The 20,659-nt window shown below is 41.6% G+C and overlaps 1 long non-coding RNA gene across 1 annotated transcript in view; it reads right to left on the bottom strand.

Moving 5' to 3' along the window:
• Nucleotides 1-1,378: 1,378 nt before the first annotated feature.
• LOC149525586 (uncharacterized) overlaps nt 1,379-20,659 on the bottom strand; it is a 229,487-nt gene continuing 210,206 nt past the window's right edge. The window contains exons 2-3 of the long non-coding RNA XR_016350138.1: nt 2,929-3,328; nt 1,379-2,308 (exon numbers count right to left, since the gene is read on the bottom strand). This is a non-coding gene — a long non-coding RNA (uncharacterized LOC149525586). The remainder of the gene's footprint in view (nt 2,309-2,928; nt 3,329-20,659) is intronic.

Below are 20,659 nucleotides of genomic sequence, written 5' to 3'. Positions count from 1 at the left end.
GGAGGGTGGGAAAGACATCTTCCATGAAGAGATCTGCAACATTTATTCAGATTCGTTCTCCTCAGCTATGTCACCCATCCAAAACCAAATCTCGAAAAGAGAGTTTACTAGCATTTCAGTTTTCCCATTAAATACACTTTCCACTTTTCCTCATTTGCTCCATTTTTAGTAGGTAGACAGGAAACAGAACAGAACTCTTTAAAATTGAAAATCTTCCTGCTCACAAAAAGGAAAACAGCAAGGGTAGAGGGACAGCACAATTTGCAGACACGTACACATTCCTATCATTTTGCATGGCCAAGAGCTTCATGGACTGGCTTTGTTGATGATGGATCATACAAGATGGAAAGAAAATGGATTTTTCATGTTAAAAGTCCTATTGTTATGTTTAACATTTTATTCAGTAGGGTAATTCTACAAAATTCTACATTGATTATTGGGTGTGTTGGCCCTGCTACTGTTACTTTTGTATTTATTTGCCTAATTTTGGAGTCTTTGTAGCCAAGAAAAATTCCATTGACATCTGTGGTTATTGTGCCTATGTAAAGACTGCAGGATCTAGCACTTTCAGAATTAAAAGAAACTACAACCTCTTAACCATGCTCACACAAAGCAGAATCCAAATCCAGTGAAGTCCATTGATTTTAGTGGACTTTGGATCAGGCCCTTAACATCTCAAAGGTCCCAAAAATTAAACTTCTTCTTATAATATAATTACATCAGCAATCTAGATCAAATTATTAACAATATATTACAGATCTAGTCTTAACTTTCCCACTGGTTCAAATTTTGGTCTAGGGAAGTTAATATAAAATATAATGACAAATATTTGCTAATTTAGGTTTCACTTGCATGTTCATAGTTTTTTGTACCGTAGGAACTTGAAATGTGCAAAGATTGCAGAATCAGACTCCTTTTGTCCTCCCCACCCCCGTGCACACACATCTTTAGGTAACAATAAACAGGGAACAGTAAATCACTACTGGCAACAAAACAGACTTGCCAGAACCTTGCTGAGTGATGAAGCAGTGTCATTTCTGGGATGGCATTGTATACCTTTTCCATCTCTCTGAAAGCATTTTTACAAGCTTACACAAGGTCGCGTGCAAAAGCAATGCTTGAAGATATTGCAGCTTGTATTAGTTCCCTGAGCATTGCCTCACACCCGCACGTACACATGTGCATCCTTACGTGCATGCAGTCTGACTTTGACAAGGCCACAGCTGCAGCAATCATTCAAATACTTTCCTTTGTCTGCCTGAGGCTAGCAGGTGTTCTTTGAAGATACCAAGTAACCTGAGTAGTTCATCAAAACAAGACTTTCTTGCAAAATATAGCTATGTTAATTGGGAAATACTGGACATGTTTTTGCAAGCAAGTAAAATACATATATTTGTGTTTATTGACTAAACCATGCACATAAAAAGCATATCCAACTGAAAATTATGTTTATAAAACAAAGGCACAATAGTGAACAATGAAATACAGTTGAAACGATCTTTACTGTTTAACATAACCAAATATGGTAAATAGCAGCATTACAGGACCCAGTTATTCATGCTGATATCTCACCGCTGTCTGATCAGGATGTGCAAAATTCAAATTCGTGCATCATACTGAAGTCAGTAAGACAATCCCTAGCTATTTAGATATCTACATCTCTGAACAGTATGATTAAATAATATAAGAAATGCAGTTATTACAGTTCGTAGTGCAAACAATACATAGATGAAGATCTTAGGAATTTAGTCTTAAAGCTTCATAGGCAGGCAGCTGCATGTGTGACATTTCTTTCCAGTAAGAAATGGACACTTATTTCCATATCAGGGTTTGGAAGGTGGTGGAAAGGCCACAAAACCCTGATAATTGCAGATTTGGTAAGAGTCCTGCAACAGCCCTTTCTCCCTTTATCCTCATTCTGATACTTCTATTCCAGCCCATTAGTTGAAACAGGAATGAATTCAGGGAAGTTCTATGGCCTGTGTTCTGCAGAAGACCAAATTAGATGATCCCAACAATTCCCTCTGGCCTTCATATCTCTTTGAGCTTGTTCCCCTCTTCCCCTACCTTCCCAGCAGTAAAGTGAGAGCACAAGAACTTCTGAAGATACAATGGCCCCATTGTCAGTTCTGGAACCCAGCACCACTGAGCCCCTGTAGGCAAGAGGAGTATCTTCAGAAAAACTCCTTCTCATTCCTGTAGCTCTACTATGTGTTCAAAAGTCCAGCACAGCTGAAAGAAAGTGTGAGGGGAGTGGCAAATGCAGGTTCTGTGTAACACATGCCAGGTCTGTAGATGTAACGGAATACTGAAAGAAATCATTTGAATTCTCATGAACTGCACAAGTGTTCAGCCATGTCACAAGTATGTACAGTTTTAAAATTCAAGTCACACCTAACGGGATGCAATCTGCACAGTATGAGTGTCAGACACACATGCAATCTTCAGACCTGTCAGTCATGACAGCTACATAAGTACCTATTGAGACACATGGGACATTCTAAGTTACAGCACAGTGAGTTAATGGACCTCCATTTTTTCTTATCCAGAGAATTAACCGCCTCAGCCCAAAAGTGTGCAATATGTACAATTTGGGTAGCTATCACATATCTGCTAATAAATGTTACTTTTTAATGGGTACCAATATACATGTAACAGTCCCAACTATAAAAATAGGCTTTTATCATTTGCCCTGTTTCAGGATTCCCTGTGCTAATGCTTACATGGCTGTCACAAATACAATGTTGCAATGTGTAATGTGACAAAGTGATCACTGGAAACAGTGATGATATAACTAAGTCTTCCCAGAGTAGCACTTTTCTATTTACCTATGAGAATATGAGTTGTGCAAGAGCTTCGATTTGGTTCTGCCAAATTGAATGTATAAGCAGTTCAAAGACAGCTAATTAGCATCAACAATAATCTTACCTTCTTCTGATCTTCTAGCTTGTGACTTATTGGATTCCTTCCATGTTTGCTCATTTCTGAAGATAAATCCATCACATTCACGCGCTGCCCGTCAAAACGGAATTGGTTCAGCAAGACAGCAAACTAATCCAAAATGTGGTAGCTACAAACACACAGACCCGCTGCTTTTTCCATCACATGCCTTCTCTGAACTTCATTGACTCCAAGGAATGATTAAAAAATCCATCCATTGAGCAGAGAAAATAAACTTTGCAATTTACTCCTCATATCGTCTGAATCAGCATATCATTTTTAAAAGCTGACAGATTAAAAAAGAAACATTCATCCAATACTTCAATTCCAAGTGCTATCTTTCACCGATTTCCATTTTTAATAAGGTTACATCTTGTCTGTGAACCTGCTGAGAAAAAGAGATGTAAAAAAATTAGTTTGAAATTTGTTATAGCCCTTTCTAGTTATTTCTCTCTCCTATTATTGAAAGGAGTTGCTAAAGCTCCTTTGAGAGTCAGTCTTGCTGTCAGAAAAAAGCCATAGTTTGAGGAAGCTACCCACTAGCTTACCTCACCACCACTGGGTATATATAGTAGCATTCTCTTGAACTACATGTGCCACTCTACACAGAGTACAAGGAAAGAAGCAAACAAAACCTGTTCAGAACAAAGGCACAGATAAATATCCTACATCCTTTTCTTGTACTTTCCCAGAACAGTTTTTGGTCATTGTCTTAGAAGGTGAGACTCCAATTGCCAAGGCCAGGGTCATGAGGCAAGAAACAACTCTCACATTACTAAGTCTCCAGCCAGTGTAATAAAAAGCCCAAACAAACCAAATGTTCGTAGAGGATTGTAGTTAGGACAAGGAATTGACACAAGTGACATTTGTTTGCCAAAATGCAATGTTTTATTAACAACAACTGAAAGAGCCAAAAATATATGTTCAAGCTTGCCAGACAATAAAACAGTAGAATAATGATACCTTTAGTGCAATTAAAAGCCAACTGCATTTGAACTGAATTGGATAGGATGAAGCTCACATAAAAAATTTAAATGCAATATCAATGTATTTTAAATGCACAATATTCACAATGTGACAATCATTTAGTGGGAAATGAAAAATATCTGTAGAGAGTATAATATAATGCATAGTAGTAGAACTAGTGGATTTGAGCATATGATCTGTATCCAGTAAGATGAGATTAAAAAGTTCTTTCATATGGAACCTTATCCAAAATCCAGTTAGGTCAACAGAGAGGCTCCCATTGACTTCAATACCCACATACCAAGGGCCTTTGATCAGCACTGCAATGCAATTAATCACAACATGCAATTAGGCCAAATATTTCAAATCATAAATGTCTGAAATTAGTCTCCAAAATGCATAGCTAGGCTCCTAGATAAAAGTGGCTACATGAAGCTTCATCATCTCTGAAGTTCAGGGTACTTTTATTTGGGTGCGTAATGGTGATTTGGAAATGAAGTTAATGCACTCAAGGTTCCAAAGGTTTGTCTGTAATTCATATCAGAATTTCAATGAGTATTCTGAATGCGATAGCAGATCATTTATGTCTGAATGCTGCTCCTTGCTCCCACTGCAACAGAAGATTCCCCACTACCATATGGTTTCCAAATCATTCCTAGAATTAAAACTTCTCCATGTTTATTCCTCCTTCTGTTTTATATTTTTGCCTAAGGCCAGGTCTACACTAGACTTGGAAGGTCAGCTAAAGGTATGCAAAGCCAGCTACATAAACAATGTCGCTGGAGTCAACATAATTTAACCCAACTTTGGCAATGACTGGATGCGCCCTCAGTATTCAGTTTAGCAGGTCTTTACTAGACCTACTAAATCAAATGCCAGAAGATCAGTCTCCAGCACAGCAAGAGGAAATGTGATCTAAGATTTAAAAGGCAGAACATACTGGAGTAAATGGATTGACATCAGGGATTCTTATGTAGTTTTCAGATTCTGACACTCATGTGTTTATACTAACAGAAACTAACAAGAACACCAGTTCCTCTACCATGGTAGAAGCAAGGCCTCTCAAGAATCACTTCATTAAAAAACAGATTTATTGTAGCATAAGCTTTCATGGGCAAAGACCCACTTTATCAGATGCATGCAGTGGAAATTCCAGAGGCAGGTATAAATATACAGGCATAAGAAAAGCGTTCCAATGAAGAGTAAGGTTAGAGATAATGAGATCAATTCAGTCAAGGAGGATGAGGCCCACTTCTAGCAGCTGATGTGGAGGTGAGAACACCAAGAGAGGAGAAACTGCTTTTGTAGTTGGCTAGCCATTCACAGTCTTTGTTTAATCCTAAACTGATGGTGTCGAATTTGCAGATGAACTGTAGCTCAGCAGTTTCTCTTTGAAGTCTGTTCTTGAAGTTTTTTTGTTGCAGGATGGCTACCTTTAAATCTGCTACTGTGTGTCCAAGGAGATTCAAGTGTTCTCCTATAGATTTTTGTATATTACCATTCCTGATATCTGATTTGTGTCTGTTTATTCTTTTACATAGGGACTGTCCAGTTTGGCCAATGTATATAGCAGAGGGGCATTGCTGGCACATGGCATCTATTGCATTGGTAGATGTGCAGGTGAATGAACCAGTGATGGTGTGGCTGATCTGGTTAGGTCCTGTGATGGTGTCGCGGTTTAGATATGTGGGCAGAGTTGGCACCGAGGTTTGTTGCATGAATTGGTTCCTGAGTTAGAGTTACTGTGGTGTGATGTATAGTTGCTGGTGAGAATTTGCTTCAGGTTGGCAGGTTGTCTGTGGGTGAGGACTGACCTGCCTCCCAAGCCCTGTGAAGTCTATAAGGGTATGTCTACACTAGCCCCGTAGTTCGAACTAGGGAGGCAAATGTAGGCATTCAAAGTTGCAAATGAAACCCGGGATTTAAATATCCCGGGCTTTATTTGCATCTTCCTGTCCGAGTGCCATTTTTACATCCCCTTAGTCCGAACTAACTGCCCGTGGCTACACGCGGCAGTCAAACATTAACTCGAACTAAGTTCTTAGTTCGAGTTAACTGTTACACCTCATTCCACAAGTTAACTTTTACACCTCATTTAAATCCTGGGCTTCATTTTGCAACTTCGAATGTCTACATTAGCCTTCCCAGTTCGAACTAGGGGGCTAATGTAGACATACCCTAAGGTGCCACAGGACTCCTCATCGCTTTTGCAAATTCAGACTAACATGGCTACCCCTCTGGTACTTCATTAAGAAAATACACCATGAGTGTTTCTTGTGCAGGGATATCACCATATGTTAGGTGAACTTTTAAGCATGAATATGAACAGTGGGGGCTACAGAGGGGGAGGGATAAACCCAAAAGCAGAATTAAATTAAGCATGCAAAAATGGCACATAGTGAAAGCCCATTACAGTACAGGGTTAAGAACTCAATGGTTATGTCTACCATGCACTGGTAAGCCCAGGGATCAACTCAGGTGGAAACCTAACCCCCATTCCATTTACACACCAATCACATTACCCCCCGGTCAGAGTCAAGGTCCCAGGATCACACAGGGATGGAGGGTCTCAGCCTCAAGCTGGATTAGAGTTCAAACCATATTGCTTTTAAGTATAGACAGCAGGGGTGTATCTAGACTACAGGGTTTTGTCAACAAAAGTGGACTTTTGTCAACAAAACTATACCTGCGTCTACACTACCGCCGAGTTCTGTTGACAAAACGTCGACAAAACTTGGCAGTTTTGTCGACGGTGGTAAACCTCATTCTGTGAGGAATAACGCCTTTTGTCAACAGAGTTCTGTCGACAGAAGGCGTTGTTGCATCTACACTGTCCTTTGTGTCTACACTCTCATGTCGACAAAGCAGCTTGCTTTGTCGACAGAACTGAATGTAGTCTAGATGCTCTTTGTCGACAGAAGCTTTGTCAACAGTATCTGTCAACAAAGACTCTGTTGACAAAAGCCTGTAGTCTAGACGTACCCTAGAACTCCAGGCTTGGATCCAGGTTTCAATAATTCCTCACCTAGGATTACAAACAAGTATAGATCCTTAAGCCTTAGGTTAACAAACCCAGGGACTGCTAACTTGAGTTTTACTAACCCTGAGCTTACATTGCAGTGTAGATGTGCCCTAAATATCCATGTTAAAATAGGGTAATCAAAGTCCCATCTCACTGGTCCATCAGAGAGTTTCAGTGAGTAGTAAAGTTGCAGTTGTTCCCAGAACCACTGAAATGTGAAACATTTAGTTCTTTCTACTGGTCAGTTTCAGCAGCGGCTGAATCAGGACGCCTGGGGCAGAGCAGCTTGGGTGCTGCTGGGTGGGCCGAGGAGCTGTTCTGTCCCAGGTGTCCCCAAGTCAGCCGCTGCTGAAACTGACCAGCGGCTGACTACAGGAAGCCTGAGGAAGAGTTGCTCTGCCCCGGGCTTCCTGGAATCAGCCGCTGATCAGTTTCAGCAGCAGCTGACTTGGGGATGCCTGGGGTAGAGCTGCTGGGGTGCTGCCGGGTTGGTCCCCGCAGCGCCGAGGTGCGGCACTGCGGGGACCTACCCGGCAGCACCCCAGCTGCTCTGTCCCAGGCGTCCAGATTCAGCCGCTGTTGAAACTGATCAGCGGCTGATTCCAGGAAGCCCGGGGCAGAGCAACTCTGCCTCGGGCTTCCTGTAGTCAGCCGCTGGTCAGTTTTAGCAACAGCTGAATCTGGACGCCAGTTCCGACTTACATACAGATTCAACTTAAGAACAATCCTACAGTCCCTAACTTGTACGTAACCCGGGGACTGCCTGTACAAAACTCAGAGAAAATAACTTATTCCATTTGATACTATATATTCTGCGATGAAAGTGTTTGCTTTACAACTGCAATAGTGCAGCAGGTTATGAAACAGTCACATAAAAAAATTCAAAATCTTTACACTATATGGAAAATATGTTTCTATTCATTATTTGAGGCATGATCCAAAGTCCCTGTAGTCAATGAAAAGGCTCTCAAACTTCAGGGGGTTTGTATCAAGCCTTTTAAATAAAAATATACATAAGATGAACAATATTGAGTACTATTGTTAGTACTTACTGTACCTGGACAATTTAAAAATTAACTTTTATAAATGAAAAGGTCTTGTTGCATCACAAAGCAAATCAATATTGGCAATAGTTTTGAAACTTCAATAATATTCAGTGATGTCTTAAGTTCATAAATTGCAAGATGTAAGGATATACATATGAAATGCTGTTGCTGCAACCAATATCTGGACTTTGCAGTTTTTTGCACACTTAGAAGCATTGTATTGCTTAGGGTGTCCAAGATAAGAATTATTGGATTTTCACTTCTTGGTTCATTTAGTAGTCTGACATGTATATCACATTCTCCCTTCAACTTAGCAATCACACTATATTGGGAAACGGGTGGTCTTATAATGTAGGAGCTGAAAAAAAATTCTGATAATTTTTATTAGAGCTCTCTTCTTACTTTAAATATGCAAAGCACAGAATGGCTCTTCATATGCGTTTCATTCCATGCTTTTTTCAGTGGTTTTCAAAAACTTCAGCACAAGAGATTGCAATTCATGCCTTCATTGATAAATCAGTTTTATGGTGGCCCCAAGTTTATAATTCTATATTTCATTTTATATGGGATTTCTAACACATAGGAAATAATAGTAAGCCTTTCACAACTGTATTTCTCATTATTCATGCTGTAATGAAAAATCCAAGTATCAAACCCTTGATGACAGAACTCTGTCAATCAATTGACTAGTAAGGCAAGCAGAACAAAAAGCAAGAAACTTCTTTACAGTAAGGCTTCATCTACACTGCAGCTTTTGCCGCAAGAGCCTATGCACATGAAGCTTGATTAGCATATTGCCACGCTTCATTTGCATAATTTATTCAAGACATTTTTGCACAAGAACAAAACAAGCAAAAACAAGCACTGTGGATGGGTTTTTTTTTTTGCACAAAACCCCTGTTTGTACAAGATCTTTATACCTCTCTGGGACATGCATAAGGATCAGCATAAGGATCTTGTGCAAAACAGGGGTTTTGCACACAAAAAAACCCATCCACACTGCTTGTTTTTGCACAAAAACCCCTTACACAAAAACGGCTTGAATAAACTATGCAAATGAAGTGCAGCAATATGCTAATCCACACTTCATTTGCATAGGTTCTTGAGGCAAAAACCTCAGTGGAGATGTAGCCTTAGTCAGGTAACAGGGAGGTAACATTTACTGAAAATCTGATCATTTCTGAATACACATCACAATACAGTTTGACATACAAACCAGTCACATGCAGATTTTTAAAGGTATTTAGACTTTGCTGTGCTCAATGCTGCAAAGCCTAATTTCTTTAGTAAGCCCTGTCCCACCTTCCGGAGACTTACTTAGGCTACTTCTTCCAGAGCCAACCCAAGGTACGGGCAAATCAGGTGACCACTCGGGGCGCCCCATTGTAGAGGGCGCCGCACGGGGCTGCCGGGCCGGGCGGGGGTGACACTGTGCATGCTCCATGCACCCGGGTGGTGCCATGCATGCGCCGGGCACCCAGGGGCGGGGCCACACATGCACCATGTGCCCGGGCACGGGGCCGCACTCCCAGAGCCTGGAGCACACAAATGACTCGGGCCAGCCCTGACTTCTTCCTTAGCTTTATCCAAACAAGGACAACTCTACAAATCCTCTCCCTCCAAATTGTTCTCTGTTTAGTGCCATCTTATCTATCACTCCACATACAAATGTGTCTTCCTTCGGCATCCTATCACTTCTTCTTGAGTCAGCCTCTTTTTTTTTCTTTCTTTCAGGCTTGATCTATTGGATTCTCTTACCCACTTAGTCTGGTTGGTGCTTTACCTGACTAAGCCACCTTAGCCCACATTCCCTCATTTTTTGCTCATGAGTGTTATTTTGAGCATGACTCTAGCTTACACATTTTTCATGTTCTCTATTGTTTACCTCAGTCATCCATCCCGTTTGCTCGTATTTCTTCTTCATTGCACAACATTCAGCATCACACAATGTTCACATTATTGAAATTAGAGCCCATAATCTGTTTTTGCTCTACCTTTGGAGCACATCTCTCTTTAGCCCAGGCTGAATTTCAGATTCCGGGGAAGGGCAGTTTTAACCATGATTCAATTCCAGGGGCTACTTAGGCACCTGTGAACTTTTTCAGGTAATAACTTAGAAATTAGCAAAAATAGAGTTGCAAGATTTTCCCTGAATCAGTAGTCCACAGTCACTTAAACAAAAAAAGGTAGTTCAAAAGGTGGTCCAAAAATAACATTTAAGAAATGTTATTACCAAATTGGTATATTCCTTTAAAAAGAACCATTATATAGTCAATAATTAAATGATGGATGTTAGCAACATACATCCATAGCAAACAAATTTTGTCAGCCAAATCTTGGCTTGGGTTTATGTGTACTGAATGGCTTATGCAAATGCTTATGAATAAATACAGAGGATTGGAAGGAGTTCCCAGTGTGTTGCTGTAAGGATTTGAGAGTATGAATATCATCTCCATGAAATTCACTGAAGGTACTTTAGTTTGTGAGAATCTGCCACCCTCAGAAATATTAAAGATTAAGTCAACAGGAGTGAAGATTACTTACCAGTTGGAAGAGAAGGAGATATAGCACAACAGACACACGCTATAAAATATCTGGCTGCTCAGGGCAGAATTTTTTTGTATCTGCACATGTAAAGGACCAGTAGCTCCTTAAAAGTTGTTCTGGAAAAAAGTCCTAGAATTAAAAAGTGCAACTGCAACGCTACCCAGGAATCAGCTTTTGTGTGTGACGCTCTATGGCCCTACCTGGTATAGTGGGCTTTGGGTCAAGTTACTTAAGAACATAAGAGCCATACTGGGTCAGGTCCATCTAGCCCAGAATTCTGTCTTCCGACAGTGGCCAATGCCAGATGCCCCAGAGGGAATGAACAGAACAGGTAATCAAATGACCCCTCACCTGTCATCCATTTCCATCTTTGGTTAAACAAAAGCTAGGGACACCATTCCTACCCATCCTAGCTAATAAGTATTGATGGACCTAGCCTCCATGAATGTATCTAATTCTTTTTTGAACCCTGTTAAAGTTCTGGTCTTCACAACATCCTCTGGCAAGGAGTTCCACAGGCTGACTGTGCACTGTGTGAAGAAAAGCTTCCTTTTGGTTATTTTAAACCTGCTACCTGTTAATTTCATTTGGTGACCCTTAGTTCTTAGTCAAAAGAAAAACTCTGACAGATAAGCAAAACTAAATGGAAGAATAGATGGCCACACTGGATATTACCATTCCCTCAAAAATTGGAGGGTTGGTATGAATAGGAAAGTTTTAAGTATAATTTACGCAATATTTGTGGTGCGATACCTCATTTTTATTTATTGGAAACAGGTAAAAATTCCAGGTGGTCATCAATGGTGCCATTTATGAAGGTCTCGTAAAGGGGCAGTAGCCTCTCATAAAGTTTGACCCCCTGGATTTAAAACACATGCCATAGCTCCAGCAGTAGTTCATAACTGCAACAGGGTTTGAGCTGCCTCCAACTTTGCCTTTGGGGCAAGGAGTTTGTTTATAAACAGAGGGAGATAGGGTGATTAAGATAACAACAGAGGGTGGAAAATGATAACAGGGTTCCAATAATGAACAAAATAAGTACAAGGAGAATAGGTCCATCAACGGATTGGGCAGGGATGGTATCCCTAGCTTCTGTTTGTCCAAAGCTGGGAACGGGTGACAGGGGATGGTTTATTTGATGGCTGCCTCTTTTGTTCATGCCTTCTAAAGCACCTGGCACTGGCCACTGTTGGATGACAGGATATTGGGCTAGATGAACCATTGGTCTAACCATTCCAATATTTTTTAAAGAGCTCAAAAGTATCTGCCCCCTGCTGTAACGCACTAGAGCCCACTCCTGTTCCAGAGCTGAGATACAGCCAAGGAGTCCTGACAGGATATCTCTCTCTCTACACAGAGTTAGTAATGAAGTATGAATATACATTAAAAATTTAAGACTAACCTGTTTCCCTTAAGTGACTTGCCACAAGATGTCAGAATATGTTAGTGTTAGAGCTGAGTGGGTCTAATATTGTTTAATTTTCTTTCTTTTATATAGATAGAGTGTTCCTAATTGCTAAGTTATCTTTCAAAAATGTAGAATTTTCCAGTGTCCTAGAAACTCCTGGAGTAGTCAGGATGCATGCTAGCCTCCTTTAACTTACTCTTCTCCCCTCACCAGCCAGTCAAAAGCTATCTGCTCTGTGTTCCTCTCCTCCCTGCCTTCAGCCACGTTGTTTGAAAAGGCAGATCACTCTCCGTCCCTGGGCTAGATGTTCTTTGCTCTCCCAGTAGGAACATCTAGCCCAGGGACAGAGAGTGATCTGCCTTTTCAAGCATCCTGACTACTCACCTATATGTTTGGCATTTGCTGTTACAGTTCCATTCTTGACAAGCAGGAGTTGGAACCAGTGTCTCCAGAGCTCTGATTCTAACCTTGCTGTTCCTGTTTCCAGCCAGGAACCAAGTAGGTGTTTGCAAGGGCTGGACCTTTTGTTCTGCTTGATGAGCCTGCATTCTTCTCGCTCCAGTGAGGGGAGGGGAGGAGAAAGAGGGGTAAGCAAAGCAATCTGCTTGCATTCCTCTCGCTCATGGCTAACAAGGGGAGGCAGGAGACAGTAGGAAACTTAGGCATTCCACCCTGCTGTGTTGTGGGAAAGCAGAGCTGATCACTGCACTTCTTGGGCTTCCCTCATAGTCTGGGAACTCTCCATAATGTCAAAGCAGTACATCTATCTATCCAGCTCTCCCCACTTCAGCAGCTGTCTGTATGCCGCTGTGTTTCTACTACTGGGAAGAGCATAAACACTCCATTGGTTTGTTCTTTGTTCCCCAAAGGGAGCAGCTCATTCAGCTGTCAGATACTTCCTGGAGCTTTGAAATGGAGAGGGGTGCATGCCAGCAGAGCAACAGAGATCACAAAACACTGACCACAGCCATCAGGGCAGACATTGTGGGATACTGGCAGAAGCCAGTTCTCTCGATAAAACAAACAGCAGAGTCTACAGTGGCTCTTTGTCGACAATAGAGGGAGGGAAAGAGACAAAATTATCTCCAAGAGACAGAAGATTTTTATTGCCAAAACTGGGTGTTTTTCCTAACAAAAGTCCCATTGTAGTGCGAACGCTCTCACTGTTTTGTCACCAAAATGCAGTTTTTGGTGACAAATCGTGCCAGTATAGACAAGCCCTTAGAGGGGCCACAGTGCCCGCCCCCCCATACACACACACCAGTCTCCTTTAAATAGCACTCTTCTCTCCAGAACATCTCTCCATTTAGGAGATGAAAATGAGGTGTAGGCTCTTCTATGGGTTAGGCGTTCCAATGTTGAGTGCACCAATATTTAAATACCTTTACAAAACTGAAGTGTAGGACCCAATTTAGCTCTTTTGAAGTCAATGGTAAGGCTTCCACTGACTTCAGTGAGTTTTGTATAAGGTCCTTAATTAGATGGTATAAAAAGTAAGATGCATCTATTTTCATCAGCTGTGCATTTTTGGGACTCACAGGAAATATTGTTTGCCTTCCTTTGTAATATGCATCAAAAGGTGAAAAGTAGTCTATAAAAGCAAAGGATATTATTATTAATAATAACTAGGAATAGTCTTCACTTGTGGAAGTTTCAGTAAATGAAACTAATGGGTAATATTTTGGCTCTGATCCCAGTCCCATTTATATCAATGACAAAAATCCCACCAATTTAAATAGTGCAGGAACAGTCTCTTTAAGCACAGGAAAAGTGTCATCTAACCTAATATGCATCCTTATTTGAATTGCATCTATTTTAAATCACATTCCTCCATCATTCTTGTTCTTCTCAATCCACCTGATTGAGGAGAACAATAACAAAATGTCAGAAAGTTAGGTGCTGCATTAACTTATACTACAAAGGGCTTGTCTTCGCTATCACAGAGATCAACTCTGTGGCAGTCGATCTTGCAGTGTTCGAATTAGCAGATCTAGTAAAGACCTGCTAAACTGAATGCTGGCACTGCCCCATCCACCATAGTACTTCTTGCAGTCACAAGGAATACAGAAAGTTGATGGGAGTGTTTCTCCTTTTGACCTCCCGCTGTGGGTAAGGTACGGAAACACAGCTTAAGATATATCACCTGCAACTATGTTATTTACATAGCTGGAGTTGCGTGCCTTCAAGCCAACCTTCCAACTTTAGTATAGACCTGCCCTAAGGACCAATGTTTCCTGTAATCTTTCTATCCAAGTGCGGATTTTTTTTCCATCCATGTGCAGAATACATTTTTATGTGCACGAAGCATGTGCCAAATGTACACCAGCAACAGAAACAAAAACCTAGCTGTGGGCACTCTGCTAATCAGCTGGGCAGCATTTGAATTTCTTCCTAGTGGCTGCACAAGCACCCAGTTTACAAGGAACACGGCTAAGGACAAACCCTGCAGTCTTTATGCAGGCAATGCTTTCCACTGGCTTTCATGGAGAGGACTGATTAATGGTGATTTAAAGAGACTCCTGCAGCTAAAATAAAGAGCTTGTAGACCTCTGAAACCTGGAAGAACCCAAAAGCCACATACAAAAGTAAAAAATGCTTAATTTCACCTGGTTTCATGTAAAAAATAATAAATAGGTGATCAGATACTGTATCCTAAAGCCTAGCTAGGGATATTAGATAATCTGATAAATTCATATTCTTAACATGGTTGAAAAAGCAAAACCACTTTATATTTCAAAATCAAAACTTTGGTTGGGAAAGAAAGCACCAGTATTACAGTAAATAAATAATAATCTAGGAGGAATAAAGAGGCACTCAAACAGTAACAGAGAGTGAGAGATCACAATAAAGCTGAAGATTGAATTTCAGCCACTAAAGAAAATAAGACATACATGTTTGATGTTGAAGAGAGACTTGTCTATGACTAATGCATTGGAGAAATTGTTCAAGAATAGTTTGTCCGTGCAAGAATTTGACCCCTTATCCAATGCCAACGTCAGGCTAACGTGAGTTTAAAACATGTACACATACCACAGGCTTTGACAGTCCAGTTGTGGTGCACATCCAACTTCCATTGACTTAATTGGATTCTCTGCATGGGCAAATGACAGAATAGTCATGCTCCGTGGAATTTTATTTTAAGCTGTAATCAAAGCTATAAGTTATTAAAACTATAGCATAGGGGAGGGAATTGAGTTAATCTTAAGGTCTATTTTCCCTTTCCTACTGTTCTCTAATGATGTAGTTTCCTAACATAGATTTGCCTGGTCTCAATTCCCAGTCAATGAAATTGGAATAATATGTCCTTTCTCCAGTTATTTTCTAGTCTATTTAGAGAGTAAGACTTCAGCCAGAGACTCTCTCTTTACAACTCGTACATATAACAACAAGACAGGGGTGGGCAATAAAAAAAAAAAAACCCAGCCATCCACTAGGGTCAGTCCCTGGTGGGCCGCGGCCACTACGTTTACCTGTGCCTCCACAGGTGTTGGGTGATTGTAGCTCTTGCTCGCTGCAAAGCTTTATTCGGGGCCAATGGGAGAGACAGGAAGTGGCATGGACTAGGGCACCACTTCCTGCTGCTCCCATTGGCAGCAAACAACAATCCATGGCCAACAAGAGCTGCCATCACCCAATACTTGTGGAGTCGCATGTAAACATAGGTGGGCACCCATAAGGGACTAACTCTGATGGTACAGATCTGACCTGCAGGCCAGAATTTGCCCACTCCTGATCTAGCACAACAAAATACTGTCCTCTAGCACTGTCAGCTACTGATAGGCCTTAATTGGTTTTCTGAAGCAAATACACACACAAAAACATGTCCTTCTAATTCAGACCAACATATCTGGTATATCCTGATAGCCTATTAACGATAAACCTTTCCAAAGAGTAGAATATTCTGGGAAAGAGAATCAGAAAGACACAGGGGTGCTTATTATGGTCAAGTATAAACACATGGCACTACTTAAAATAAAAGAAATTGCATACAATTACAAAAAAAAATCTTACAAATTACTCTTACATGAAATTATTAAATCTTCTACCATGTGATAGTGGTAAGTGGAAAAGAGGCACTGCTCCGTCAACTTTTCTAAATCCTCCAGTCTTCAAAAATATCACTAATCACAAAGAAAGTTTCTCATATTTTGTTACAACACGCTGAATAATGCAATTTGATCAGACAGCTAACTGCTTTTTTGCCCCCACAGCATTTTAAAATGCACACCTGTTATTAGCGATACAGCAAAAATCTTCTCTATCTTCCCCATAACATGTCCCTGTGAATTTCATGGGTGATTCAAAAGTTTCCAAGTAATTCTCACAAAATATTTTTTAGCTGAAGCATCTTTCAGGTGTTCCACATATTTATCTCTGGATATTACCTACAACTGCAATTCTCTACATCTCTCACAGGCCTGGTAATTTAATAATCTACATGTGTCCAGACTACCTTCTTGCAATTAATTTGAATGATTGAAATACATATGTAACTAAATAGCTAAACAGTTGCTAGAAAAAAATAAGCTAGTCAAAAGAAAAGGAATGCAAAAACATTACATGTGCATTTTAGACCAAAGGGTACCAACCATAATCCCATGAGACCAAAATCTATAGTATACACCCAGTCCTCACTATAAGTCCAAGATACATTCCAAAAAACCCTGGACTTGCAGCAAAACAACTTAAAGCAGGGAATTTTTTTCCTGTAGCTGACTTCCATTTGTGCAAATTGGGGTGGGTTTTTTTGTGCACAACTTAAGAGCGGGAAATGGGCAGACTTATAACGCATTAGTTCCTACAAGCGTCAACGACTTTACAAAAATGGATGTATATTGGGACAACTTATAACAGGAATGGCCTCTATTTCATCACAAACATACTTCCCCAGCTGTGATCCCTGTATGCTGCATGCTTGTGTGGCTGCTCAGAAGAGAGTCAAATGCTGCCCACCTGATTAGCAGAGCACCCACAGGTAGATATTTGTTTCTACTGGTGGTGTACATTTACACATGCTGTGGTGCACAAAAATGTATTCCACACATGTATGGAAAAGATTAGAAGGAACGTTGTTTCTCACTGGCACAACTGAACCATGACCCAGAAGAATGTCTTTTTATTTGAGTCTCCATCATCATCAAACCATAGACTAATATAAATTAGAGCTGGGAAATACCTGCTAGATCATTTATCCCATCTCTTTGGCAATGCAGGATTGTTCCCTATAGTATATTTTCTACAGCCTTATTCTTTTTATTAAGAGTGATGCAGCTCACATCACTTCCTTTAGGAGCAGCCTAAAGGATCTGAATTCCAGAAAGTTTTTTCTTAAAGTTCAGCCTACATTTTACCTTGGTTTTATCCCACTATTCCTAGTTATAGCCTTCTGAACCATTTTACTTAATTCCCTACCTTCCTTACACTCTTCAAATACCCCCACTATCATGCCCCTACTGTTTTTTTTTAAACAGTTTAGCTCAATTGGTGATAACTGTATGGAAGGGATGTAAAATCTCATTTAATTGGCTAACTGGTTAAACATATTGTTTAACTGGTTAAGCAATTAAAGGGGAGTGAGTGGAGAAACGGGCTGGTGGGTGCGCTGCTCCAGCCTGGTCAGAGCAGTCGCTACCTGCAGTCCCTCCCTCCACCCACAGAGCAGGCAGGGGCTGCACTGGCTGGGATGCCAGAGTAGCCCTTGTCTGTGGCAGGCCAGTGCACCCCACAGGCAGGAGCTGCTCTGGAGTCCTGATCAGAGCAGCCCTTGCCTGTGGGGTGCCTGGGCCCACCATGGACAGAAGCTTAAAATCATCCATGAACTTGCTGAGAATGCAAATCAACTCATCAGCCGGTGTTTATTTGTAGCTGCTGTGCACCTTTAAAAGAGCCAGCCTGTGTCTCTAGCTGCCGTGTGGTCCCCCACCCCCAGGCCCTGATTGGGCTACAGAGACACACCAGCTGTTTTAAAACAGTTGGCATTTCTCTCTAGGGGACAGGGAGGGAGAAGACTTCTCCCATTCCCTCACCCCAGACCAATCAGGGTGGTAGGGAAGAACAAGAAGTCTCCTAGCCCTGGCCCTGCCCCTTCCTCCCTAGGCCCTGCCACTTCCTGCACATCCGTGTTATTGGCCATTCATCCAGGCCATATTTCTTTAGCTTGCTGACTATGGAGACAGTATAAAAGCTTTAGTATCCACCACTTTCCCCTTATCCACGGAGCCAGTTATATCATCATTAAAAGACAACTAGGTTGGTCAGGCATGACTTGCCCTTGGTGAATCCATGTTGACTGTTCCGGATCACCTTCCTCTCCTCCAAGTGTTTCAAAATTGATTTATTGAGGTCCTGCTCCATGATTTTTTTCTAGGGACTGAGATGAGGCGGACTGGATCCTCCTTCCCTTTTTAAAGATGGGCTCTACATTTGCCTTTCCAATTCTCTGGGACCTCCCTCAATCATCAAGAGTATTCAAAGGTAATAGCCAGCAGCCTGCAATCACATCCGCCAACTCTTAGCACCCTCAGATGCATTAGATCCAGCACAAGTTTATGAGGCATGTCCAGCTTTTCTAAACTGTCCTTAACCTGTTTTTTTCACTACTGCAGGCTGCTCACCTCCTCCCCATTCTGTGCAGCCCTGTACAGCAGGCTGGGGGCTAACTTTGTGTGTGCATATTAAGACAAAACAACAACAACAACAACAACAAAAAGCATTGAGCACTTTAGCTTTTTCCACATCTGTGACCAGGGTGCCTTCCCTATTCAGTAAGGCTCCCAAACTTTCCCTGACCTCTTTGTTGCTATAGAAATCCTTAGAATCATAGAATACTAGGACTGGAATGGACCTCAAGAGGTCATCGAGTCCAGTCCCCAGTATTGTTTAGACCATCCCTGATAGAAATTTATCTAATATACTCTTAAATATGTCCAGAGATGGAGATTCCACAACTTCCCTAGGCAACTTATTCCAGTGTTTAACCACCCTGGGTATGTCTACACTACCCCGCTAGTTCAAACTAGCGGGGTAATGTAGGCATACCGCACTTGCAAATGAAGCCCGGAATTTGAATTTCCCGGGCTTCATTTGCATAAGCCGGCCGGCGCCATTTTTAAATGCCGGCTTGTTCGAACCCCGTGCCGCGCGGCTACACGCGGCACGGGCTAGATAGTTGGAACTAGCAAGCCATTCCGAACTATCTGTACACCTCGTTCCAAGAGGTGTACAGATAGTTCGGAATGGCTTGCTAGTTCGAACTATCTAGCCCATGCCGTGTGTAGCCGCACGGCACGGGGTTCGGACAAGCCGGCATTTAAAAATGGCGCCGGCCGGCTTATGCAAATGAAGCCCGGGAAATTCAAATCCCGGGCTTCATTTGCAAGTGCGGTATGCCTACATTACCACCCTAGTTTGAACTAGGGTGGTAGTGTAGACATACCCCCTGACAGTTAGGAACCTTTTCCTAATGTCCAACCTAAACCTCCCTTGCTGCAGTTTAAGCCCATTGCTTCTTGTTCTATCCTCAGAGCCCAGGAAGAAATTTTTCTCCCTCCTCCTTGTGACACCCTTTTAGATACCTGAAAGCCACTATCATGTCCCCTCTCAGTCTTCTCCTTTCCAAACTAAACAAGACCAATTCTTTCAGTGTTCCTTTATAGGTCATGTTCCCTAGACCTTTAATCATTCTTGTTGCTCTTCTCTGGACCTTCTCCAATTTCTCCACGTCTTTCTTGAAATGTGGTGCTCAGAACTGGACACAATACTCCAACTGAGGCCTAATCAGCGCAGAGTAGAGCAGAAGAATGCCTTCTTGTGTCTTGCTCACAGCACACCTGTTAATGCATCCTAGAATCATGTTTGCTTTTTTTGCAACAGCGTCACACTGTTGACTTATTTAATTTGTGGTCCACTATAACCCCTAGATCCCTTTCTGCCGTACTCCTTCTTAGATAGTCACTTCTCATTCTGTATGTATGAAACTGATTGTTCCTTCCTAAGTGGAGCACTTTGCATTTGTCCTTATTAAACTTCACCCTGTTTACCTAAGACCATTTCTCCAATTTGTCCAGATCATTTTGAATTATGACCTTATCCTCCAAAGCAGTCTCAACCCCTCCCAGCTTGGTATCATCTGCAAACTTAATAAGTGTACTCTCTATGCCATCATTTAAATAACCCTACTGTTAGTTGTTTGTAGGAAGCCTCATCTACCTAATTTTCCTTGGCTAGTGGTCTACAACACCCCTCTTGTTGCTCTTGCCTCTCATCCTAACCCAAAGACTCTAGGCAAGCTTTTCTCCAGTTCCATACTGGAGTCCTGAACAATCATACTGCTCTATTACATACAATACAACTACATCACCTTTTCTTCCCTGCCTGTCCTTCCTGAACAGTCATGCGAGTTACCCCACCAAGTCTGTTATTTCAATCACATCATATTTTGTCAATACCACTTTTCACAGACTTTGTACCCTTGTTGCCACCCTTACTTCTATGATGTTGCTCCAAAAGTTGGCAGATGGTGCCCCTCGACCATAAGGCTGACAGCCAGAGCCCCCTGCCACCTGCCAAAGAAAGATGAGGGGAGAAGGAAAACCTGAGCTCAGACTGATAGTCCTGGGTTGCGGAGGAGAATCCTGCAGTTAGCCCTGGGCAGGTGAGGATCCAGCAATCCCCTTGATCCCTGAAGCTCTCCTTACAAAGATAAACTTTCTGGATCTGTTTGCATTTTTT

Source organism: Pelodiscus sinensis, chromosome 1, assembly GCF_052426305.1.
Source record: "Pelodiscus sinensis isolate ZL-2025 chromosome 1, ASM5242630v1, whole genome shotgun sequence".
NCBI classification, from domain to species: Eukaryota; Metazoa; Chordata; order Testudines; family Trionychidae; genus Pelodiscus; species Pelodiscus sinensis.
Note: the sequence above shows the minus strand (reverse complement) of the source record. Positions and strands in the feature narration are given on the sequence as shown.